Raw genomic sequence first — 18,903 nt, 5'->3', positions numbered from 1 at the left:
CCTGCCCTCACCAGCTTGTAGCACTGGGAGTAATCCAGATATTACTACCCTTGAGGAACTCCTTTTTAAATTTCTGCCTAACTCTCTGTGATGGCCCTGTACTAATGATGGAGTGACAATACATGTCCAAGCCAATCTCAACTGAGTTTCACAGGTGAACATAAATGGCAACTTGTCTCAGTAAAATCTAATGCTGTATTTTTGAAAGTGCATATAATGTGCCATCTTATCGCACACTGAATATTTTAGGAATGGTAGCTATCAGACTTTAAAAAGCAAATACCAATTTAACTGTTAAACCAGTCATAAATTTATCCATACACCCCCAACAGTTCCTGAAATTTTGAATGTTAATGTTACTGCTTTGCATTCTCCCACAATAGTAGTCATCTGCCCATCTCATCGTGCAGCCCTACAATTTCTTCTTCAATTGATGTTAAGAGCCTGTATTTACAACTTCACAGAACAATGGCAACAAGATTAGGGAAATTACTAGATCGAGTGATTTCCCATTAAAGTCGACAGTGCACTTAAAATAAATGCAAGTCTTCTTCCCAATACTTTCATTGTCATTTTCCATTAAGATTATAGATGTATCACCAATGCAAATGTGTTGGTTTGGTCATTGTCCATGGCTCATAGCCTTGAGAATGAGATCCTTACCTCAACCAAGGATGAAGTGTGAAAGAGCAGGAAAAACCACCCTCAAGGATTCAAACGATTCTGAAACCCATGTAGCTCTTCCCAAAACATTAACTTGGCACAGAAGACAAAAATAACAGTCCCAAGTTCAGTTCTCAGCTTGTAATAGTTATTTGATCTGGATAGTGGATAATGGGGTCACTTAGCTGAGATGACTGGTTTGGAATGCAGAATGATGCCCAACAATGTGCATTTCCACACTGGAAGAGGCTGCCATGAAGGACTGTCCTTCTCAACCCCTCCCTTCGCCTGTGGTGTGGTAACCCTCAGGTGAAATTTATTGATGAATCACTAATGAAAGACCAGCCCCTATCGTCCTCTAGGACTATCGTGATTTTAACTGTACTTAATCTCAGATCATGTGACAGTGTATTTGGCATAATCCAAACGTGCCTCCATTGGACTATTAAGCAGATCTTCTAATCATTATTATTCAGTTTAATCCATTTTCAGTGAAAATGAGTGGATCAGGTTCAGATTTCTGTTTCTGAAAGGAAATATCCTGGCAACATTTGTCGGCTTACACTTGTAGAACATGTGTGTTGTTACCCATTGGAATAATATTATGTAAGGGCATCAATACCCTGGAACAACCTTGCAATGTTGTCACAGAGCTGCATATCGCTGACGATAAATACAAAATTGTGAGTTGAGTTTGAACTTTGTGGACAAAAACCAGACATAATGCTCTACTTCTCTAGACTGGAAGACCTACATGATATATAAAGGCCAAAAGAGAGGCAAAAGTGGACATTGGGGTCACTGGAAATAATGCTGAAGAAGTAGTAATGACGAACAAAGAAATGGCTAAGAAACTAAAGAAGTACTTTGCATCAGTCTTCACGGTGGAAGACATGAAAAATACACTAAAGGTTCAAGAGAGTTGGGGGCAGAGATGAATATCCTGGCCATCACTAAGGAGAAGGTGCAAGAAAAACTGAATGGTCTGAAAGTGGATAATTTACCTTGACCTGATGGGCTACACCCCAGAGTTCTGAAGGAGATAGCTGAAGAAATAGTGAAGGCTTTTGTAGTGATCTTTTAGGAATCACTGGAGTCAAGGAGGGCCCCAGAGGATTGGAATATAACGAATGTAACCTCTTTTTAAGAAGAGATTAAGGCAAATATTGGGAAATTATCGGCCAATTAGACTGAACTTGGCTGTTGGTAAGATTTTGGAGTCCATTCTGAATGATGAGATCTCTGAATACTTGGTAATGCATGATAAAATAGGGCAAAGTCAGCATGGTTTCATCAAAGGGAGGTCATGTCTGACAAATCTTATAGAATTCTTTGAAGAGGCTAAACCAAGGACAGTCAATGAATGTTATCTATCTGCTCTTCCAGAAGGCCTTTGATAATGTGCTGCACAGGCGACTGCTAAGTAACAAAAGGTCCAATGATGTTAGAGGCAAGGCAATAGCATGATAGAAGATTGGCTGTCAGGCAGAAGGCAGTGAGAGTTCTTCTCAGGATGGAAGCTGGTGACTCGTGGTGTTCCACAATGGGTAGTGTTGGGACCACGACTTTATACATTAATGATCTGGATGAAGGAACTGAGTGCATTCTGGCTAAGTTCTGATGATAGGTAGAGGGATAGGTAGTATTGGGTAGGTGGGAAAGCTGCAGAAAGATTTAGACAGGTTTAGAAAGTGGGCAAAGATTTGGCAGATGGAATACAACATGGGAATGTGTGAGATCATGCACTTTGGTAGGAAGAAGAGAAGTATGGATTATTTTTTAAATGGGAAGAAAATTCAAAAATCTGAAATGCAAAAGGACTTGGGAGTTCTAGTCCACATTTCTCTTAAAGTAAGCTTACAGGTTGAGTCAGTAATTAGGAAGGTAAATGCAATGTTGTCATTCATCTCAAGAGGACTAGAATATAAAAGCAAATATATACTTCTGAGATGTTATAAAACTTTAGTCAGACCACATTTAGAGTATTGTGAGCAATTTTGGACCCCATTCCTCAGGAAGGATATAGCGGGTTCAGAGGAGGTTCAGGAGATTGATCCCAGCAATGAAAGGTTTAACATATGAGGAATATTTTAGGACTCTGGGACTAGATGGGTGAAAGAGAATCTAATTAAAACTTACAGTATACTGAATGGCCTGGACAGAGTGGATGTGGGAAGGATGTTTCCATGGGCAGGAGAGACTTGGATACTGGATTAGTGGTGCTGGAAGAGCACAGCAGTTCAGGCAGCATCCACAGATGCTGCCTGAACTGCTGTGCTCTTCCAGCACCACTAATCCAGTATTTGATTTTCAGCATCTGCAGTCATTGTTTTTACCGGAGAGACTTGGACCCAAGGGAACAGCTTAGAGTAAAGGGAAAATCCTTTAGAACACAAATAAGGTGAAACTTCTTCAGCCAGTGAGTGGTGAATCTGTGGAACTTATTGCTACAGAAGGCTGTGGAGGCCATGTCATTGAATATATTTAAAACAGAAATAGACAGCTTCTTCATTGTCAAGGAAATAAAGGGTTACAGGGTTGAAAAACTTATCAGCCATGTTTGAATGGCAAAGCAGACTTGATGGGCCAAATGGCCTATTTTCTGCTCTGATGTGTTATGGTCTTATGGTCTTATGAACACATGGACATAAGCACACAAAGAAATTTTGCCCTTACCTAATGTAAATCTAAGATCTGAACCTGGGATGTCTATAATAAAAATACAATCTTGCAGATCCTGAAAATCTGAAATAAAGACAGAGAATGCTGAAGAAACTCAGCAGGTCTGACAGTATCTGAAGAGAGGCAAATAGAGTTAACTTTTAATTGTAGTATGACTCAAGAGCTTACGCTTGAAACATCAGCTCCCCTGCTCCTTGGATGCTACCGACCAGCTGTGCTTTTCCAGCACCACACTTTTTGACTCTGATCTCCAGCATCTGCAGTCCTCACTTTCTCCCATAAGAGATTAATGTGTAAAAGTAAAGCACATGGGATTGAGGATTGAGGGTAATGTTTTGAGAGGGACAGAAATAGTTTAGCAGACAGGAAACAAACAGTAAGAATTGATAGGTGTTTTTTTTTGAATGGCAGGCAGTGATTAATGGTATACCACAGGGGTCAATACTAGGACCCCAGCTATTCATAATACTTTAACGAATTAGATAAGGAAACTTAATGTAATATCTCAACGCTTGCAGATTAAACAAAACTGGATGGAAGGGTGAGCTATGACGAGGAGGTATATGATCGTCATTTCAACTGATGGAGTAAGTGGGCAAATGCAAGACAAATGCAGCATAACGTGAGGTTATCTACTTTGGTAGCAAAAAGTAGGAAGGCAGGTTCTTACTTGACTTGCTGTAAATTGAGGTAAAAACAATGACTGCAGATAAGGGAATGTTCGACAAGACCTGGTGTCCTGGTGCATCAGTCGCTAAAACGAAACAGGCAGGTGCAGCAAATAAGTTTTAAAAATCTTTTGTGTTGGCCTTCAAAACGGGAGGATTGGAATATAGGAACAAGTATGTCTTGTTGTAATTATGCAGGGCATTGAAGCCTTCAGAAATGATCTGTACATTCTTATTGAGATGGATTTTGGTTGAACGGAAAAAAGGGGCAAAACAATTGATGGCCAAGCACCGATGAATATAATGCCTCGGAAAAGGAAATATTTGGAGATATGTCACACTTCTGCTGTTTTGGAATGAAAAGAACGTTTGACACCTGCAGTTAGGGATATTTTAATCAACCGGTTCAGACGTGTTACGATACATCTTTGGAGTTGTATTCTTCAGCTATAAAGCAAATGATTGATGCAATTATGAACGCATCAAGTAAACAGCTTGTGATTTTAATTTTGCTGTAAACAGAATCACCAGAAATCTGCCAATAGAACTCGCCATAAACAGAAAGTGAAGGTTCCCACGAGTTGTACTCGAATACACAGGACTTATACAATATCATAATATTCATATTAAATAATCATGTTATTTATCGTTTGTGACCAACATATCAATTGGTTTTTTTGTTCCTCCACAAATGACTTTTCAGCGTTCGTACAACAAATCACATGCAGGACAAGAAACAAAAATATAATTCATTTCCCAGTCTGGCACCCACCCACGGTATCGCTGGCTTCCGCTCTGCATTCTGGATATTGTAGTTCCTTAGCTGCGCAACCTCCCTTAAGCGCCCAGGTGATCGATCACATCCTGGACTACAATTCCCGACAGCTCTTGCGCCGCCTCTTGTGGCCCGTTAAAACATCTGACGCCTGGCGATCGCTGCTGGTTGTCTCTGCGTTTTGACAGCTGTGAGTTGCTGCAGGGGTAGGTGGTTATTTTGTAATACAGATTTAGTGTAGTTAAAGCAAACTTGGATGTGCAAATGTATCTGTAGCAAATGCATTTGTGGATTGACATTTATTATATATATTTGATATTGCATGGGCTTTTTCGGAGAGGGTTATTCGGGTTGTCTTTCAATTCTCTGAGTGTCATTTCGGCTCAATCATTGTTCTTACGTATTTACAAAAAAATAGAGCAAAGGGTGAACTTGATCCTTTTTATAAATTACCCATGTTCATTGCTGTTTGGGTCGTATCAAGGCCTGTGGAAATGGATGGGAAATAGATACTGAAACTGGTAGTGCACTGTATGTAATGGTACTTTTGGACACACCTTGTGTTTAAAAAGAAATGATTTACATCAGGCCGAAGTTGTTATTGATTAACCTATCACTCGAAACGTTGTTGAGTGCAGCTATTCTGTTCACATATACGTGAAGTGATTGATGTGGATGGAGTTATTGCTCGTCATTAAACTGGCATCTTTGAGAGGTTTATTAACGGAAAGTAAAGTGGGGTAGCTATTTGCCCTGCAGTCAGTAAAAGAAAAAAATGTTGAATGTGTTTTGTGCCTGTTGAGTGTTGTTTTAAAGTAGGTTGTGTACACTTAATTTATAATTTGAACTGGGGTCTACAATATTAAAAATCACACAACACCAGGTTATGGTCCAACAGGTTTATTTGGAAACACTAGCTTTTGAAGTGCTGCTCCTTTCACCAGGTGGTGGAAGGACCTGATGAAGGAGTGGTACTCTGAAACCTAGTGCTTCCAACTAAATCTGTTGGACTATAACATGGTGTTGTGATTTTTTAAAAAAAATCTTAATTTATATTTATGAATTTTCCCTCAACTATCTCATATAAAATAAAATGTTTTAAGGCTGCTATTGCTGAAACTTTCAATTCTAGATACGTTCCAATCAGCTGTTCGGAGCTGTTACTACACATGTTGACGTTGTACAGAACATTGGTAAGGCCTCTTCTGGAATATTGTGTCCAGTTTTGGTTGCCCAGTTATAGGAAGGATATTATTAAGCGAAAGATCGTTCAGAATAGATTGACTAAGATTTTGCTGGATATGGAAGGTTTGAGTTATAAAGAAAGGCTGGGACTTTTTTTGCTGGAGTGTGGGAGGTTCAGAGGTGACCTGATAGAAGTTTATAAAATAATGAGGGGTGTGGATAGGGTTAGTAGTCGTCTTTTTCCCAGGAGGGAGGATTTCAAGGCCAGGGGGAGCATTTGTTAAGGTGAAAGGAGAAATATTTTTAAAAAAGACGGACATGGGGTAAAGTTTTACGGAGGGTGGTTCATGTGTGGAATGAACTTCCTAAGGAAATGTTGGACGTGGGTGCGTTTCCAATACTTAAAAGGCACTTGGCAAAGTACATGAATAGGAAAGGTTTGGAAGGATGTGGGCCAGGAGCAGGCATATGGGACTGGTTTAGATTGGGATTTTACTCGGCATGGACTAATTGGACTGAAGTGTCTGTTTCTGTGCTGTATAACTCTGTGACCTCTAGAACAGGCAGAACTTAAATCTGAATCACCTGGTTCAGAGGTAAGGATGCTACCACTGCACTACAGGGGCTCTACTGATGGTCTACTCCAAATGTGGTATGCATAGTATTCCTGTGATCTCAGCAGGACTGAATTATTGTGCTTCTAGCTTACTGAGCCTTAAAGCAATGTTCTTAATCAGTTGCTTCCCTTGTAACAAAATACTTGTCGTGTTTGTCTTTAAGATACTTATAAGATTTGATTACATTTAGTTGTGTTTGTATTTATATAAAATTCCATATGTACTAAAGATGCGTCACAATCCAGGCACAGCGCGCTGTTTCACATGCACACTCAACTTTTTTAAGAAAAACAAAACAGCTTTAAAATGGGAGTTAAAACTGAGGAGTTCGTCTCAATCTCTGCTATTCAGTTTCTCTTTGAACTAAGTGTGTTTACACAGATGCCAATTAGACTTCGTGATCTTAAGGAGAGCATTTCATCTTAACAACATTATAGTACACAGGATAATATAGCCATCTGGTTTAAAACAATGCAGAAAATGGGGCTGAGTTTTCAGTATGGTTAAGTGTGTGGAAGGTGTGTAATAGTGACATTCTCACCATTGACCATCCCACCCCACCTATCTATTGCTCTCAAAGAACCTTGATGGCTTTTGCTGTGTTTACAGAGGGATGTGTGGCTTTAAGGGTCTGTAGACCATAGGATGTACCCACCAACCTCTCCACCTTTGTCCACTTGAATCTGCCTCCATCTCCATCCCTTTTATGGAGTCCCCTCTCAGCTCCCACCTACCAAAGACCTACAATCTATCTTGCTAATTGTCAGTGATGCTTTTAGTCCTAGCAATGGCCCTGATGACACTGTTGGGACAACATAGCTCTTGTTCACTCAGATAAACAAACAACACACATTGCTGGAAAAACTCAGCAGGTATGGCACCATCCATAGAGAGAAATCAGTGTTAATGTTTCGGGTCCAGTGACCCTTCTTCAGAGCAAAAAAATGCCATTGTCCTGTCTGCTTAGTTGTTGTAAGTCTCTCAATGAAGCAATTGTGCTGAATTGCTGTGGAGCAGTCGTTAGGAAAGTGAGGGTGTTCTCTCTTCCCTTTTATTTGATGGGAGATTGTGTGGCAATATAGTGCTCTGTAAAATTTTGGTATGAAGGTTTGCTAGCAATATCATAAAGTGAGCATAAATGTGCACTCTGCAGACACGTCAAGATTTTAAGTGTATCATTATCCTCCATTTAAAATTTCTGCATTGCACTTAGAGAATCATTTAGGCATCTAATTGATCTTAAAATAAAGGAAAGCATAACCTCAAAAGTAATAAATCTGGATTATGACCTGAGCAATGTCTAAGTTAGCACAAGGCAAATCAAAATTAGGGAATGACTAAAAGGTTCAAAGGTTGACGTAAGGGAAATGGGGTTTCAGTTTGTGGGGCACTGGTTGCAATTCTGGGGAAAGTGGGATCATTTACACTGGAACCACACTGGGAATAGTATGCTAGGGAGTGACATAAGTGGAGAGGGCTTTAGCTGAAACAAAGGCATGTGGGTGAGGAAAGAAATCAAGTGTGGGTGGATGTAATAGATCAAGTGATAGAGCTGAGGTAGGAGAATAAAATAATAATGAGAAATGAAGGTCACACAATGGCAAGTGATGGAGGGAGCAGAAAACCTTTTAAGAATACACCAGCAGTCAAGACAATGTATTACAAAGAAAGAAAACCTCTCAAAGCTCTGTATCTGAATGTATGTACCAGTCAAAACAAAGTAAATAAGTTAGTGCACACTGAGGAAATTAATCTGGTCTGATAGCCATTACAGAGATGTAGTGCTAGATGTCAATAAGAACTAGGAACAAGAATAAGGAATTCAGCCCCTCTTAGCTGCTTTGCCTTTCAATATAATCATGGTCGATCTCATCTTGGCCTCAACTCCATTATCCGATTTGTTTCTTATACCCTTTAGATTAGATTACTTACAGTGTGGAAACAGGCCCTTCGGCCCAACACGTCCACACCGACCCTCGGAAGAGCAACCCACCCAGACCCATTCCCCTACATTTACCCCTTCACCTAACACTACGGGCAATTTAACATGGCCAATTCACCGAACCTGCACATTTTTGAACTGTGGGAGGAAACCGGAGCACCCGGAGGAAACCCACGCAGACACGGGAGAATGTGCAAACTCCACACAGATAGTTGTCTGACGTAGGAATTGAACCCGGGTCTCTGGCGCTGTGAGGCAGCAGCACTAACCACTGTGCCACCGTGCCGCTCACGGAGCCTTTAACCCATTGCTAATTCAAACTCTGCCCTTATCTCAAAATAATCAGTGATCCAGCATCCACCATACTCCAGGATAGTGAATTATACTGATTCGTGATTGTCTGAGTAAAAATAAGTCCTCCTCAACTCTATTGTAAATCCGCCACCTTTTAGCCTCAAACTATGGCCTCTCATCCTAGATTGACCTACAAGGGGAAGCATGTTCCGTCACTCACTGGGTCAAGATCCTGTAATTCCCTCCCTAATGACATTGTAAGTTTACCTACACGATCAAGGGCAAAACAGTCCACTCAATTGGCACCACATCCATAAACATCCACTCCCTCCAGCACCAACGCTCAGCTGTAGTGTGTGCTATCTACAAGGTGCACTGCAGAAATTCACCAAGGCTCCTGAGACCGCACCTTCAAAACCCACAACCACTCTATCTAGAAGGACAGAGAGCAGATGCTTGGGAACACCATTACCTGCAGGCTCCCCTCTAAGCTTCACACCATCCTGACTTGGAAAATGCCTTCACTGCTACTGGGTCAAAATTCTGGAATCCCCTCTCAAAGGGCACTCTGGGTCTACCTATAGCATAGGGACTGCAGTGGTTCAAGAAGGCAGCTCATCAACACCTTCTCAAGTGCAACCAGGGGCAGGTAATAAATTCTAGTCCAGCTAATGCTACCTACATCCTATGAGTGAATTTAAGAACAAACTGGTGATGACTGTGGGCTGACAAGTACCCTAGTCTTGATGGACTTCACCCTAGGATCTTGAATGAGATGACCAATGAGATAGTGGATGCATTGATGGTTTTCTAAAATACCTTCAATCCAGGGAAGGTTGGGAAGTACCAAATATAGCCCCTGCCTTTTAGCACTAATAGAGGCAGAAGACTGGCAACTATAGGCTTGTTAGCTGAACGTCTGTTGCTGAAAATGTTAGAATTCACCATTAAAGAGCGTACAACTGAGGACTTGTACAAAGTCAAAGTAATTAGGAAGATACTTTTGTGAAAAGCAAATCATATTTAACTAATTTATTCACAAAAACAGGAACAGGTTATTGAGTTGGATGATCTGCTCTGATCATGAATGTCTGGGCTGACTGGAAGGGTCAAATGCTTTACTTCTCCTTTGTTCAATGTTTCTCTGAATCACTGCATTACTGTGATACAGAAGGAGGCCATTCAGCCCATAGGCATTAGACTACAAAGTGAGTGCAAGCACAGTTTGGTGCCTTTTCCCCATATCTTTGCATACCATTACAATTCAAAAAACATCCAATGCCATCTTGAATGTTTCAATTAAACCTGCCTCCACCACATTTCCAGAAAGTACATCCCATATCTTAACAACGTACTGGAACATTTTTTTTTCTAATTAACTTCTACTTCTTTTGCACAAAACTTTAAATCAAAGACCCACCTCCCCCGCCTCCCCCCACCCCCACCCCAACTTTTTGTTTACCAGCAGGAACAGTTTCTCCCAATTCAATCATTCACCCCACTCATGATTTTGAAAGCTTCAATCAAATCTCCTCTCGGCCGCCTTCTCTCCAGAGAAAATAATCTCAACTTCAATTTCTTCTCATAGATGAAGTTTCTCATTCCTTGAACCATTGTGATAAATGTCTTCTGCACTCCCTCCAAAGCAGTTACAACTTTCTGATAATGTGGTGCCCACAACTGTACAGAATACTTCAGCGGAGGCCTAACAAATGTTTTGTATGAGCTCAACATTACCTTCCTGCACTCTACTCCCCTGTTAATAAAGCTGAACACATTGTATGCTAATTTTTAACTACACTCTTCACCTGTCACACCACCTTCATTGATCTGTGCATCTATGTTCTGTCTGCTTCTGTACTTGCTTCAGAATTGTACCTCCTAATTTATATTATCTTTTCAGTGTTTTTCCAACCACTGTGTTCACCTCACTTCCTCTGGACTGAATCATATTGCCACCTACTCCTCAAACTTGCTAACACTTGGAAAAGTAGGGATCCCCCTTTTTAGGACAGAGTTGAGGAGAAAGGTTCTTCTCTCAGCTGTTTGTGCAACTTTTGTAATACTTTTGGAAGGCAGTGAAGATGGGGCCATTGAATGTTGTTAAGATAGAAGAGGATTGATTCCATTGCTTGCTGCGATGATGCAACTCCTTTAACAAGGTTATATTGTCCTTGGTTTTTGTTTCAGGAGGTCCGAAAAACACAGGTTCTCAAAAGTCTGGGCTTGAATGGGTTTTAGGGCCAATTTGATTATAGCCAACAAATACCTTTTGCCTCAGGCAAAAGACTTTTAAGTTTTTTTTAAAGAACCACATGTATATTGAAAACAGAGTGGCCGGTTCTCCCAGTTCAGATTTTCTCTCATTTGGTTTGGTTTGGTTTGGTCTGGCTATTCGTTGAAAGCAGCCAGAGAGTTTTGAGGCTGCTGGTCTGAGAACAGCTACATGGAAGAAGGTGTTCCATGCACGCTGTCTCTCTGTCCTCCCTCCTGGATGACCTTATGTTTGATTTTACCTTTTGTGCCAAGGGCAGTTTATGGGGACTGTTGCAACAGCATCTTTAAGTTGGAATGATCTGTTGGGTTTTTGGATAGGTTATGTTATTTGGTATTCTGTTCTCTGAAGAGTTTCATTCTGTAATCTTGTAAGTCACTTAGTTTTAAACAAAACAGAAATTATTTAACCAGCTGCATCACTCCTGGAATATCCACATATACCAGCTTAATGCAACCAGCAAAGTTAGGGTCTGGGCTACCTCCATGAAATATTTGGAGGGGTGTGGTCTGGTCCATAACGCTACTCGGAACTTAAGTAATTGCAAATAAATGTGGAATTAGGAACACAGACTGGTCAGCCTTAATCTTATGAAATGGTGAAACTGGTTTGAGGGACCAAATAGCCTATGTTGCACCTCGTTCATATCTACTTAATTATGCTTTTGAGTATGGTTACAGTTGTGTGACAACGTCTTTACAAAAAATGTACTGCAGAAGTATGTGTAATTTGACATTGATTGGTAGAGTGAATAGAAACCATTGTTCAAGCAGAGCATGGGACTACTAGTTCTGAAGGCAGTTCCTGAAATAAAGACAAATAGAAATTCACCCACTTCAGAAATAGAAATTAGCATAGGATTTATAGTGTCTAAATTCAAGTTGACCTCTTCGTTTGCACATGAAGAAAAGAAAGTGAATTGGCCATATTTTACAAACCATTGATGAGAGTACAAAGCAATACATATTAAGACCAGAAGTTTGAGGATTTGAAGGAAAATTATTATTGGTTTTGTTTTAGTGTAGGAGGTATAAAATGAGGTTATTTATACTGTTGTTATTACTTCAATTTGATTGAGAACTTTATGTTCATGTTCATGTCCTTGAATATCCAGAACACACACACTGCTCATCATTGCTGTTCAATATAGTAACTGTAGTGCAATGTATCAGACAATGGTACATAGTTTAATCTGAGAAACATATCTGATGAAGCACCAACATTTAAAACCATCTTCAGCCAAAAGTGCCTCCAAGTGGTTGTTCCACCTGGGCCTCCTTCAGAGGTCTGCAGCATTATAAATGCCAGTCTTCAGTGAATTAGATTAACACCAAATGGTTTCAGAAAACTGATAGAACTGGAGGCTACAAAGGCTGTTGGGCCTGATAATATCCAGGTGGCCTTAGTCAGGGCTTGTTGTCCACAGGAAGCTGTGTCCCTGGTCAGGATGCCCCAGTACAGCTGAAACACTGGCATCTATCTGACAATGTGGAAACTTTTTTTTTAACGAAACCTATTTTTCTAATCAATCTGTTCAGACATGTTATTACATCCTACCCTAATTTTTATTTCTGAAGTGGTTGAATTTCTATTTTTCTTCATTTCAGTAACTGCCTTCAGAACTTACAGTCCCATGCTCTGCTTGAGCTGTGGTTTCTAATTGCTCTCCCAATCAATGTCAAATTACACATTTCTGGAGCAGGTGCGATTTGAACACAGGCCTCCTGGCTCAGAGATAGGGACACTACTATTGTGCCACAAGAGCCTCGAGGTATGCTTTGCTGGTGAGACGACATCTCAAATACTGTGAGCAGTTTTCATCTCCTTATCTAAGAAAATATGTTATTTCATTGGAAGCAGTTCAGATAACGTTCTTGAGGATGATCACTGGTATGGAGGGAATGTCTTATGGACAAATGCTAAACAGGTTTGGATTGTACACTTCCAGAGTTCATAAGAGTGAGAAATGATCTCGTTGAAACATATGTTTCTGAAGGGGCTTGGCAGGATAAATGCTGAGAGGCTGTGCTTCCTCATGGGATATTCTAAGATTGGAGAGTATTGTCTCCAGAATAAAGGAGTACCAATTGAAGATTGAAATGAGGAGGAATTTCCTCTCTTAAAATATTGCGAGTCTTTGAAACTCCTTGCTACAGAGAGCTGTGGGGTTAGAGTCCTTGGGGTTAGAGTCCTTGTGTATGTTTAAGGCTGAGATAGGTAGCTGCTTTATTGGTAGGGGAATTTGAGGAATACAGGGAAAAGGCAGGAAAGCAGACGTGAGCAGTGTTGGGCCTAAGTCATGAACCTATTGAATGGCAGAGCAAGTTTGAGGGGCAGAGCAGCCTAGTCCTGTTCCTATTTCTCATGGTCCTGCCCTGTCTATTACTGGATTTGGATATAAAACATGGGCAGATTAAGTTTACATCTTAGTAATTAATCTGTTGTTTTTTTGTTTGCCACGTTAGGGGATAAGTCTGTCCAAATAAATGCTTTTATTTTCCTTTTCTTGTTCATTTGAAACCTTTTGAGGAGTTTATTTCGGGTAGTGGTCACAGTCAGGCTTCAACCATCTGAGACATCGCTCATATTTCATATTTTGTGATGGTTTTGTTGGAACCATGAAATAACATACTCTCCCGCGCCCTCCTCCCTCTAGTTGATGACAATAGAGAACCCCAAATGGTATTGTAAATGATACTGGATTTTGTTAAATGAAACAAAGAATTTTGGATGCTGGAGACCTAAATACAAACAGAAATTGTTGGTGAAACTCAGCAGGTTTGGCGTGTGCGTGGAGAAAGCACAATTAATGTTTTGAGTCCAGTGACTGTTCTCCAATACTGATAGTTGGGTATTGCTGCTGGGGAGAAGTGAATGAATAAGTGGAACCCAGAGAGCTATGGTATACTGATTTTTGGGTAATGAGCAAGAATTATTCAACAATCTGACATAGGGAAATTAAGTACACAGTAGTGTTGACAGTGGAGAAGAGGGTGATGTATGTATGGAATGAGGTGCAAGTGGAATTGGAGGAGGCTGGTACAGTTACAGCATTTAACAGGCATATGGATAGGTATATGAATAGGAAGGGTTTAGAGGGATATGGGCTAAATGCTGGTAAATGGGATGCGATTAATTTAGGATATCTGGTCGGCGTAGATGAGTTGATCTGAAGGGTCTGTTTCCTTGCCATACATCCCAGATGGCTACCTTTTTCCAAGAGTGCAATTTCCCCTCCCATGTGGTAGACACTGTCCTCCCAGAGCATCTCCTTCACTTCCTGCACCACCGCCTTTGAGCCTCACCCCTCCCAATACAACAGAACCCCCCACCGATCCTCCTCTTCCACTCCACCCGCCTCCGTATACATCACATCATCCTCCGCCACCTACAAGCGGACTGCACCACCAGAGATATATTTCCCTCCCCACCTCTATCAGCTTTCCGGAGAGACCCACTCCCTTTGCGACTTTCTCATCAGGTTCACGACCCTCACCAGCCCACACCCCACTCCTGGCACCTTCCCTTTCCACTGCAGGAAGCGCAAAACCTGCAGCCACACCACTCCCTTCACGTCTGTCCAAGGCCCAAAAGGATCCTTCTGCATCTGACAGAAATTTACCTGTACCTCCACCAATGTCATCTACTGTATCCGTTGCACCTGATTGTGGTCTCCTGTAGATCAGTGAGACAGGACGCCTTCTTGCGGATTGTTTCAGAGAACATCTCTGGGACACCCGCAACAACCAACCCCACCACCCCGTGGCTGAACACTTCAACTCCCCCTCACACTCTGGCAAGGACATGCAGGTCCTGGGTGTCCTCCATCGCCAAACCGACACCTGGAGGAAGAACGACTCACATTCTGCCTTGGGACCCTGCAACCACATGGGATAAATTTGGATTTCAACAGTTTCCTCATTTCCTCTCCCCCTACATTATCTCGGTCCCTAGCCTCCAACTCGGCACCGCCCTCTTGATCTGTCCATCACCTTTCCATCTATCCTCTCCACCCTCCAATCCGACCTATCAAACTCCCCCTCACCTTCATCTACCTATTGCATTCTCAGCTACTTTCCCTCTAGCCCCACACCCTCCCATTTATCTCACAGACCCTGGGCCAACAAGCCTCATTTGTGATGAAGGGCTTATGCCCGAAATGTTGATTCTCCTGCTCCTCGGATGCTGCCTAACCTGCTGTGCTTTTCCAGTGCCACACTTTTTGACTCTGATCTCCAGCATCTGCAGTCCTCACTTTTTCCATAAAGTAACCACAATCCTCTAGGCTGAAGTGTTAACAGGAAAATCTTCAGCGAAACAGTTGGAGGCAGTCAAGAAACTGATACAAAACAATATCAGTACATGACCCCTGGTACAAGCATTTTTTCTGCAGTCAATCAGTCCTGATAAACAGATGAGATAAGATTCTATATCAAGCTAAAGGACAGATGCAAACTCTCTTTTTTTCTCTTTCTATATCCCTTGGTTTTTTTGTGTGTGTGTGTGTGTGTGTTGTGTTGTGTGTGTGTGTGATGCTCTGTTGCTCTACTGTGCTCCTTTTATCACTTTCTTGTCTCTCTTCCATGCAGTCTCATTTGGATTCTTTGTTTCAGCCAGCTGAATAAAGAAGAGGAACTAATTTCTCACTCTTCACCGCAGAGTTTAGCATTTTGGGATATTCCACCTGGAGCACCATGTGTTGGGGAACACCCAGCTGATGTCTGGTTAGAATAGTTTGAAAACTGGGTTGGAAGGTGCATGAATCTGTGTCCATTACTCTGTCAGGCACTGGATTTTTTAAAAATTAAAATTCCTTCCACTGCCTTTGGTTGTCCTTGTTGATTATTCTAACATCATGTCCTTTTGGTTCTTGACCATTGCACAAGACTTCGGTCAATCCCTATCTTTGGAAGTGCATTCTTTTAGATATTATTATCTTTCCCCATTCTTGCAATTTATTTTATTCATGGGAAGCTGGATTCCTAATTGCCCCTGAGCTGAGTTTCTTTTGCACTAATTCAGAGGGCAGTTTTGTGGTACTTCCGTTATTCAGTATAAGGGGTTAACACCTAGACTATCATCAGTGATGTTAGATGATATGAGATGGCTAGACTGTCACCTGGTGCACTCTTGGCTGAACCACGCATCTAGGAGAAAGTGAGGACTGCAGATGCTGGAGATCAGAGCTGAAAATGTGTTGCTGGAAAAGCGCAGCAGGTCAGGCAGCATCCATGGAGCAGGAGGATTGACGTTTTGGGCATAAGCCCTTCTTCAGGCACCACGCATCTGTATATGTAGTGGGTGGCTTTCGGTTGGTTCAGAGTATGGCATTAGGTTGCCAGCTCTATAAAACTTTCAGGTGTTGCTTGTGATATTTTGGTCAGCTTGACCCAAATGGATGCTGTCCTTTTGATCTGATTAGGCTATGCTCTCATATCTCTTTCGCACTGAATATTACATGCTCAGAATACTGTTGTTCCCCTTCATTCATTTGCTCATTATTTTATCCTTCGATTCTCACTTATGAACAACTAGGCGATGACTCCCATTAGAGCAATGCAGGTTGGAGTTGTACGACTGGACCGTAGAGAATCAACTAACTCTGTGGATTTTCTAGTGGGCAAAATCCCTGCATCTGGAACACTCTGAGAAAACCCATTATAATATCAGAATCTGACAGGTTTCTGCCTCAGTTAAAATGAATGGTTACCAAGGAAAAGTCAGAGGATTAAAAGTGAGAAAGTCTATAGCCTTAAAGCTTGTCTTTAAACATTTTAGACTAAAATGTAATGCTGAATTATATAACACAATTGCTAGAAAATAGACAGGTCAGGCAGGGAGGCTCAGAAAAGGTGGGGAACCCAAGGAATGCAGAAGATAAAAACATCTGTGCTCACCAAGTGATAACAGGATGCTTGAAGGCATTTAAGAACATTTGTCTTAACATCAGTGAATCAGTGTAAACAGGACACCAAGTTATAACGTTCACGGCTGTTCCCTTGTGAAATTAACGAAAGTGTTTGATTCTGACCCCGAAAAGAAACTCTGTACTATCCAAAGCCTGGTATTTGATGGTCAGGTCCTGTCAATTATAATGGATTTTTATTACCCTTGCAAGTGGGGCAGCCACAGAGGGGAAAAACATCTTTGCTCTTACAAGACCCTGACTTGACAGTTCAAAAGGACAAGAGAGAGCGAGAGAGAGACCATTTTAATGCTGAGGCTGCTGAAGCCAGTAGAAAATTTAACTCCTTGGTGCTTACCTACTATGGATTGAACTTAATTGCATTTTTTTTTAGACTTTATGATGACATTGAGTGGTCATTACTGGTTATTAAATACAAACACTGTAAAAGGTAATATTGATGAAGCTTTAACTTACTTGCTGTTCTTGCAGACCACTCTACAGATCTTACAGACTGCCCTACTATCAATTCTAACTAATCAGATCTTCTGTCTTAATTGAATTTGAATCGCAACCCTAAAAAGAAAGCATGTTTAATTCAAAGACTAATAAATCAGTTTAAATGCAACTTTAAAGTAACATTTCATCCTCAGGTACAGAATGATTCAGTGCTTAAAAAGCAGGAGCCTGCTGTTAGCTTAGAAATTATTCTTGGCATAACATTGAAGAGATTCTGGCACAATGTGTCAGGAAGCCATTTTATGGTCAAAAGTTTGCCCTCCTTGCTAAGAAGCCATTTTGTAAAACAGTTTGTCTGACATGTGAGCTGTGCAAGGGTACCTTATGAAGTCTCCAATTAGCTCGGACTGGTATCTCTTTATGTTAGGAGTTTATCTCACGAGCAGGCGCCTAACTCAGCAGGGTATGTTTTTCCCACTTGATGAATGGCTTAGGGCCTGTAAGAGTGATTAGGCAAGCGTGCATGACCTGTCAATTAACTTTTCTTCCTTACAAATTATTGTCTTTCACTGTTCTGTCTAGCTAAGAACATGCAATGTTTTTGTAAACTTTTGTGTAAAGGAAGCCACTTTGTATCAGTACATCAGAGTAGCCTGCTGGGGCACTTGAACTGGTACCCTACTCTCCTCGGTTATTAGAATCTAGTTAGTTTAGCTTATAGGTACCAGTGTTATGTTGTGACAGTGATGCTATTGGTAAATAAAGGGGATGACTAAAATTAACCTAATCTGTCTGTAAGAAGTTTTTTATTTCGGACTTCCAAAGAGTACGATTTCTGGGACGAACCAAGAAAGAGAAGCTTACAGGTCTGAGTCCACAAGACTGATTCCCTGGGCCATCTCAAATCTATACTTTAACAAAAGCATGCTCTAACACTTGGGGGGGACCTATTAAACTGAATCCTCAGTTACACCACTGACCTCCCCTCCATCTGCCTGACAAAACCTGCTGGAGCTGAAACCATCCCACCCAACCCCCAGTCCAACCTGATCTTGGTGGAGAGGATGGTCCAACCAGACCTTAAGTAAGCACTCATCTTCTTAAACAAAAATACCATCTGTCAAATCTGTAAAGATGGGAATCAACATATTTGGAATCGGAAATATTTAAAATTCAATCCTATCTTTTATTTTGAATTGAATCTCCATTATTGTTTCAACACTCTGCTCTTCTATGGCTTCCTGTGTCTGCAGATCACCAACCCTCTTCACAATATGACATACATCCTCTTCTTCATTCCCCACTCCTCTTCTTCTCCCCCTTCTCCACCCTCCCCCAAACATTTGATCAACTCAGTGGTATGATGTTGCCAACACAACAATTTGAAACTTGATTGGGTTTTAGTATCCTGGAGCATAATTTAAACTGGTTAAATTTG

The 18,903-nt window shown here is 41.2% G+C and overlaps 1 protein-coding gene across 2 annotated transcripts in view; it reads left to right on the top strand.

Annotated features, from left to right (window-relative positions):
- The first annotated feature begins 4,910 nt into the window (after nt 1-4,910).
- Nucleotides 4,911-18,903, top strand: part of tsnare1 (T-SNARE Domain Containing 1) — a 908,766-nt gene continuing 894,773 nt past the window's right edge. For both annotated transcript variants that reach the window (XM_072569955.1, XM_072569954.1), the window contains exon 1: nt 4,911-4,994. The gene's annotated coding sequence lies outside the window, so the exon portion shown is untranslated. The remainder of the gene's footprint in view (nt 4,995-18,903) is intronic.

This window comes from Chiloscyllium punctatum, chromosome 5 (assembly GCF_047496795.1).
Source record: "Chiloscyllium punctatum isolate Juve2018m chromosome 5, sChiPun1.3, whole genome shotgun sequence".
Classification (NCBI taxonomy): Eukaryota; Metazoa; Chordata; class Chondrichthyes; order Orectolobiformes; family Hemiscylliidae; genus Chiloscyllium; species Chiloscyllium punctatum.
Note: the sequence above shows the minus strand (reverse complement) of the source record. Positions and strands in the feature narration are given on the sequence as shown.